The sequence below is a fragment of the Ursus maritimus genome, assembly GCF_017311325.1.
Source record: "Ursus maritimus isolate PB19 chromosome X unlocalized genomic scaffold, ASM1731132v1 scaffold_X1, whole genome shotgun sequence".
Lineage (NCBI taxonomy): Eukaryota > Metazoa > Chordata > Mammalia > Carnivora > Ursidae > Ursus > Ursus maritimus.
Genome location: NW_024423319.1, coordinates 71,905,629 through 71,914,067, shown reverse-complemented (window position 1 = coordinate 71,914,067; position 8,439 = coordinate 71,905,629). Strand labels below are relative to the sequence as shown.

Below are 8,439 nucleotides of genomic sequence, written 5' to 3'. Positions count from 1 at the left end.
TGGACGCCAAAATCCTCAACAAGATACTTGCTAATAGAATCCAACAGTACATTAAAAGGATTATCCATCACGATCAAGTGGGATTCATACCTGGGATGCAAGCGTGGTTCAATATTCGCAAATCAATCAGCGTGATACATCATATCAACAAGAAAAGACTCAGGAACCATATGATCCTCTCAATCGATGCCGAAAAAGCATTTGACAAAATACAGCATCCTTTCCTGATTAAAACCCTTCAGAGTGTAGGAATAGAAGGTACATTTCTCAATCTCATAAAAGCCATCTATGAAAAGCCTACTGCAAATATTATTCTCAATGGGGAAAAGCTGGAAGCCTTTCCCTTAAGATCAGGAACACGACAAGGATGCCCACTCTCGCCACTATTATTCAACATAGTACTAGAAGTCCTTGCAACAGCAATCAGACGACAAAAAGGGATCAAAGGTATTCAAATTGGCAAAGAAGAAGTCAAAATGTCTCTCTTTGCAGATGACATGATACTCTATATGGAAAACCCAAAAGAAGCCACTCCCAAACTATTAGAAGTTATAGAGCAATTCAGTAACGTGGCAGGATACAAAATAAATGCTCAGAAATCAGTTGCATTTCTATACACGAATAACGAGACCGAAGAAAGAGAAATTAGGGAATCCATCCCATTTACAATAGCACCAAAAACCATACGTTACCTTGGAATTAACTTAACCAGAGACGTAAAGGACCTATATTCTAGAAACTATAAATCACTCTTGAAAGACATTGAGGAAGACATAAAAAGATGGAAAGATATTCCATGCTCATGTATCGGAAGAATTAACATAGTTAAAATGTCCATGCTACCCAGAGCAATCTACACTTTCAATGCTATCCCGATCAAAATACCAAGGACATTTTTCAAAGAACTGGAACAAACAGTCCTTAAATTTGTATGGAAACAGAAAAGGCTCCGAATCTCCAAGGAACTGTTGAAAAGGAAAAACAAAGCTGGGGGCATCACAATGCCGGATTTCGAGCTGTACTACAAAGCTGTGATCACAAAGACAGCATGGTACTGGCACAAAAACAGACACATAGACCAATGGAACAGAATAGAGAGCCCAGAAATGGACCCGCGGCTCTTTGGGCAACTAATATTTGATAAAGCAGGAAAAAACATCCGGTGGGAAAAAGACAGTCTCTTCAATAAATGGTGCTGGGAAAATTGGACAGCTACATGCAAAAGAATGAAACTTGACCACTATCTCACACCATACACAAAAATAAACTCCAAATGGATGAAAGACCTTGATGTGAGGCAGGAATCCATCAAAATCCTAGAGGAGAACATAGGCAGCAACCTCTACGACATCGGCCAAAGCAACCTTTTTCATGACACATCCCCAAAGGCAAGAGAAACAAAAGATAAAATGAATTTATGGGACTTCATCAAGATAAAAAGTTTCTGCACAGCCAAGGAAACAGTCAGAGAAACTAAGAGGCAGCCCACAGAATGGGAGAAGATATTTGCAAATGACACTACAGATAAAGGACTGGTATCCAAGATCTACAAAGAACTTCTCAAACTCAATACACGAGAAACAAATAAACAAATCAAAAAATGGGCAGAAGATATGAACAGACACTTTTCCAATGAAGACATACAAGTGGCTAACAGACACATGAAAAAATGTTCAAAATCATTAGCCATCAAGGAAATTCAAATCAAAACCACACTGAGATACCACCTTACGCCAGTTAGAATGGCAAAAATAGACAAGGCAAGAAACAACAATTGTTGGAGAGGATGTGGATAAAGGGGAACCCTCTTACACTGTTGGTGGGAATGCAAGTTGGTAGAGCCACTCTGGAAAACAGTGTGGAGGTCCCTTAAAAAGTTAAAAATTGAGCTACCCTATGACCCAGCCATTGCACTAGAAATCACATAGGACCAGAAAATGAGAGAGCTCACTTCATGCTGTTAATGGTAAATTAGCACATGATCACAACCTAGTAGTAAAAAGGAAAGATTATGAGCGCAAACCTCTCACACATCTTCTAGAGTTTTATCCTCTTCTTCCCCACACAAAGCAGACATAAAACCATACATTTGTATCATAAACAAGCTGTTACTAAATCAGAGCCCCCAAAAAGCATTTTCTTGTATAGGTTTATTCGTAGTAATGTAGTCCACTATAGTCAGTGCAAAGAAGCACCATTACTACAGAGCCTCTAAGAGGGTATGGAAATATCTTTGTCTTTGTAATGGGATTTTACTTGAATAAAAGGAAAGATGTCCTGACAGTGAAAGTCCTAAACACAGAAATGACTTAGAAGGAGGTTACAAAATTTCATTCCCAAGGGTCTTTTATTTATTTTAAAGGAATATAAAACTACTTATTGGGGCACCTAGGTGGCTCAGCTGGTTAAACGTCTGACTCTTGATCTCAGCTGAGGTCTTGATCTCAGGGTTGTGAGTTTAAGGACTGCTTTGGGCTCCATGCTGGGTATGGAGCCTAAGTAAAAAACAAAACAAAACAACCCCCCCCAAAACCTCCCAAAAAACTACTGACCACTGTTTACCACTATTTACAATAAAGTAAACAATATACAGTTGGATAACATTCTGATTACTCTGAAGTTATTGCTTTTCCTGGTTTCTGCTGAACTAGTAACTCAAATACTGAGAAGATTAAAGCTACATTTAAGGAATGATTTGGGGTAAAGAAAAACATGCAAGTCAAAGAATTTAGAATACAGAATTAGAATAGAGAATTAGAATTAGAAGAATTAGAATACAGAAGTTTGTTAACCCATTTATTCCAGTAGGTCTTAAATCGTCAACATCTCATCATCTGATTATGATTAGGTTTCCATGAACAAAGTCTTAGACATTCCATGAATCATGACCTTTTAATCAATGCGACACAGGATTCCAACTTCTTGAAAAGGAATGGTTCACTAGAAGGAACCTTTAAATGTCCGTTTAAGTAAGTTTTGCTTACTTAATTAAAATGCACCAGGACTTGTCTAGTTTTCTAATTTGGGTGGGGAGGTTGTTGGTAGTGATAAAATTTTCCATTTGGTGATCTTGCAAAGAAACTTGCATTTATATGACTGTAGATAGGGATATGGATTCTGATATAGCTGCTTCTAAATTGTCCAATTTATTTTATTTTTTAAATGTTTTTTTTATTACATTATGTTAGTCACCATACAGTACATCCCTGGTTTCTGATGCAAGGTTCGATGATTCATTAGTTGCGTATAACACCCAGTTATATTGCACCATGCAATATGTGCCCTCCTTACTAAAAAAAAATTGTCCAATTTAAATTGTTTACATATTTAAATTGTCCAATTAATCACGAAATTTGAAAGTCTAAGACTTCAGGAAAAATTTCGATTTAACTTCAAGTGATTTCTTAGGTTGCCGAAATTGATGGCATCCCAGAAACATGGGCTTACTCATGATTACAAAATGCTATTTTTGTTTTAGTGAATGTTAAAAAAAACCATTTACATATGTATTTTTATGTATACATACACACACACAAAAAAACCCAAACAAACAAAAAACCCAGAATGGTCCTCAGGCACATGGGAGTTAAACACAAATCCTGATTGAGTAATGATTATGAAGATTTCCCCCAACATTTAGAAAAGGTGTTCTTTAATGCAGGAAAATAATATACCATAGTCTCAAATATTTTTTTCTGATAAAGGAAAGCTTTTATTTGTTCAAGCTAACCAGTGTTCCAGATGCAAAGAAAAAAAAAAAACCAACAACTCCCCCAATACTACTTCAAAATTAACATATCAAACTTCATTTTCATTAGAATGTTATTTCTTCACACAAATAAATCCAAAAACCAAGACCTAGGTTTTACATATAATATATATAAAAAGCAACACAAACAATTAGTGAGCTTCATCTTCTGGACAAGAATGCCAAGTTATTCTCTCTTCATAAAAAGCAATTACAATTTGAGGACACTTTATATTTGCCTCTTTTGCCAGCACCAAGTCTGCCTCATCTGAATCCTTTCATTTCATGAGAAACATTAATTTTCCACTGCTGTCTGTGGCACCAATTATTCCTTCAGGATCAAGACCTCTGGCAAAGCCTCTTGGTTTATCAGCAGCATCTCTTCTCTTCTTTGATTTGCTGTCATCTGATTCACTGTCAGGCACAGGTTTTCTTTTTGCACCATATTTTTCTTTATCAGCTTTTTGCAAATTAAGAAATGCTTCAATTAACTCTGGACAATCAAAATTTTCTTCAGGTTCCCAAGTACTGTCAGCATCTGTAAATCCCTTCCACTTCAGGAAATACTCCACCTTCCCGTTCACTACATGTCAGTTCAATAGTTTTTCCACCACAAATTTTTCAGGATCTACCTCTTCTACTTTTTTACTCTTTCCAATTCTGTTTCTTTCCCATTTTTTTTGCAATGTAGTTTTATTGGACTTGAAGTCTTTTTTATTGCACACTTGAAGAGCTATTATTCAACTCCTTGGAGCAGTTCTGGGTCCCGGGTCTGCAGCATCTCCCCTTTATTTATTAATGGAGATTTTGCCCTGCAAACCCTTAAATTTTTAAAAAGTAACTGAATGTATCGATCTTTTATTGAATCTTCATTTTGAAACACAATTAGAAAAATTTTTCCCCTTATGCTGGTTATAGAAGGATTTACCCATATTTTTTCCTAATACTTGTGTTGTTTCAGGTTTGTATTTAAATCTCTGACCCATTTGGAGTCTATGATATCTTTTTCCAAATGGCTGTTCTGGTTATCTATTGATGTGTAACAAACTATCCCCAAATTTAGTGGCTTAACATAAAATTTGTTCTATTCGATTCAATAGCTCTGTGTGTAGATTTGACTCAGCTGGGCAGTTCTGCTAATCTTCCTCAGGTTCTCTTGTACAGTTGCAGTACTTGATGGCTGGGGCTGGAGTTATTTAAAGGCTTGTTTTTAACAGCAGGAAGGCAGGGCCTCTCTCCTTCCGCATGTAGTTCCAGGGCTGCTTCTCTCCATGTGCCTTTTCCATTTAGTCTTTCCAGTTAGGTAGCTGGATTGCTTCTTACTCTTTTCTTCCTTTTCTTTTCATTTTTAAACAGTTTTTATTGTGATAGATTTCATATACTATAATATTCACCTATTTATGATATGCAGTTCATTGGTTTTCCGTACACAGAGTTGTACAACCATCACCGCAATGAAACTTGAAAGTATTTTGAACATCCCAGAAAGAAACCCTGTACTCATTAGCAGTCATTCCTCATTTCTGCTGCAGCCCTCATCCCTGTTCTGCCCTCAGTCACTGATCTACTTTTCTGTCTGTATGAATTTCTATATTCTGGGTATTTCATATAACGGGGATAATACATAGTCTTTTTGACAGTTTCTTTTACTTAGCATGTTTCGAGTTTCATCCATGTTGTAGCATATATCAGAACTTCCTTTTTTAATACAAATAATAATCCATTGTACAGTGACATCACAATTTATTTATCCAAATATCTGTTGGTGGACATTTAGGTTGTTTCCTCTTTTTGGCAATTATGAATAATGCTCCTTTAAACATCTTTGTACAAGCTTTTGTGTGGACATATGTTTTGATTTCTCAAGTATACACCTAATAGTGGAATTACTGGGTCATCTGTTTAGACTTTTTTTAAAAATGCCATTAGAAATTTTATTTTCATCATGATTAAGTGTACTCTTTAATTCTCATCCCCTGTTACGCCCATTCTCCCACTGCCATCACCTCTGGTAACCATCAGTTTGTTCTCTACAGTTTTGGTTTGTCTTTTTCCCCTTTGCTCTACATATGAATGAGATCATATTGTATATTCTTTCTTTGACCAACTTACTTCACTTAACATTATACTCTCTAGCTCTCTCCGTATTGTTGTAAATGTTAATATTTCACTCTTTTGCATTGCTGAACTTTATATATATCACTTCTTTATCCATTCTTCAATAGACATTTGGACTGCTTCCATACTTTGGCTATTGTAAATAATGCTGCAATAAGCATAGGGACATATAGGTGCATGTATCCCTTTGAAATAGTGTTTTTTGTATTTTTTGGGTAAATACCCAGTAGTGCAATTTCTGGCTTATAGGGTCGTTCTATTTTTAACTTCTCAAGGAATCTCTATACTGTTTTCCATAGTGGCTGCACTAGTTCACATTCCCACAAACAGTGCCAAAGGGTTCCTTTTTCACCACATTGTTGTTTCTTGTGTTATTTTAGCCTTCTGCCAGGTGTGAGGTGATATCTCATCGTAGTTTTGATTTCTTTTTCACTGATGATGAATGATGTTGAGCATCTTTTCATGAGGCTGTTGGCCATCTATATGTCTTCTATGGAGAAATGCCTGTTCATGTTTCCTGCCCATATTTTAATTGGATTATTTGGTTTTTTAGGTGTTGAGTTGTATCAGTTCTTTATATATTTTGGATACTAACCCTTTATTAGATGTGTGGTTTGCAAAAATCTTCTCCCATTCAGTAGCTTGCCTTTTAGTTTTGTTAATGTTTCCCTCACTGTGCAGAAACTTTTTTTTTATTTTGATGTAGTCCCAATAGTTTATTTTTGTTTTGTTTCCCTTGCCCCAGGAGACCTATCTAGAAAAATGTTCCTACCACCAATGTCAGAGAGATTACTGCCTATGCTCTTTGAACGGATTTTTAAGGTTTCAGGTCTCACATTTAGTTCTTAATCCATTTTGAGTTTATATTTGTGTATGGTGAAAGTGGTCTAGCTTCACTCTTTTGAATGTGGCTGTCCAGTTTTCCCACTACCATTTGTTTAAGGGACTGTCTTTTCCCTATTGGATATTCATTCCTCCTTTCTTGAAGATTAATTGGCCATATAGTTGTGGGTTCAATTCTGGGTTTTCTATTCCGTTCCCTTGATCTATGTGTGTATATTTGTGCCAGTGCCATACTGTTTTGATCACTACAGCTTTGTAATATAACTTGAAGTCTGGAATTGTGATGCCTCCAACTTTGCTTTTCTTTTTCAATGTTGCTTTGGGTATTCAGGGTCTTCCGTGGTTCCATAAAAATTTTAATATTGTTTGTTCTAGCTCTGTGAAAAATGCGAGCTCGGGTTCTTTTTTGCATTTTGGTATTTTTATAGGGATTGCATTAAATGTGTGATTGTTTTGGGTAGTATGGACATTTTAATAATATCTGTTCTTCCAATGCATGAGCACAGAATGTCTTTCCATTTCTTTGTGTCATTTTCAATTTCTTTCATCAGTGTTTTTATAGTTTTCAGAGTACAGGTCTTTCACCTCTTCAGTTAGGTTCATCCCTAGATATTTTATTGTTTTTGGTACAATTGTAAATGGGATTGCTTTATTTCTCTCTCTGCTGTTTCCTTATTAGTGTACAGAAATGCAGATTTCTGTACATTGATTTTATATCCTGCAACTTTACTGAATTCATTTATTAGTTCTAGCAGTTTTTTGGTGGAGTCTTTTGGATTTTCTATATATAACATCATGTCATATGCATGTAGTCAGTGTTTTGCTTCTTCCTTACCAACTTTTATGCCTTTTATTTCCTTTTGTTGTCTAATTGCTGTGGCTAGGACTTCCAGTACTATGTTGAAGAAAAGTGATGAGAGAGGTCATCCCTATCTTGTTCCTGACCTTGGGGGGAATGCTCTCAGTTTTCCCCCATTGAGGATGATGTTGTCTGTGGGTTTTTCATATAAGGCCTTTATTATATTGAAATATGTTCCCTCTAGATCTACTTTGCAGAGGGTCTTAAACATGTCAAATGCTTTTTCTGCATCTATTGAAATGATATGATTTTTATTCTTTCTTCTATTGATGTGACATATCACACTGAATTTTGTGAATACTCAAACACCCTTGCATCTTGGGAGTAAATCCCATTTGATTGTAGTGTATGATTTTTTAATATGTTGTTGGATTTGGTGCTAATATTTTATTGAGGATTTTGCATCTATATTCATGACATAAAGGACTTAGAAGGAGGGTACAAAATTTCATTCCCAAGGGCCCTTTATTTTTTTTTATTTTTAAAAGATTTTATTTATTTATTTGACAGAGAGAGAGACAGCCAGCGAGAGAGGGAACACAAGCAAGGTGAGTGGGAGAGGAAGAAGCAAGCTCCCAGTGTTGGAGCCTGACGTGGGGCTCGATCCCGGAACGCCGGGATCATGCCCTGAGCTGAAGGCAGACGCTTAACGACTGAGCCACCCAGGCACCACCCAAGGGCCCTTTAAAAATAAGAGATGTGTCTTTCTAGAAAGGTTTAGGTAGAGTTGAGCCTAGAGGGAGGAAGATGGATGAGACCCCTCCAAATCCATGCAGCCCTATAACTCTAAAAAGGGTCTTAACTCTGTGTATTCCACAGATGGAATAAGATAAATATGCCATTTATAATTACTATCATGATCCATCCACAG

General features: G+C 36.3%; 1 pseudogene; it reads right to left on the bottom strand.

Annotated features, from left to right (window-relative positions):
• Window positions 1-3,353: 3,353 nt before the first annotated feature.
• On the bottom strand, window positions 3,354-4,423 carry LOC103682626 (annotated as a pseudogene).
• Window positions 4,424-8,439: the final 4,016 nt, after the last annotated feature.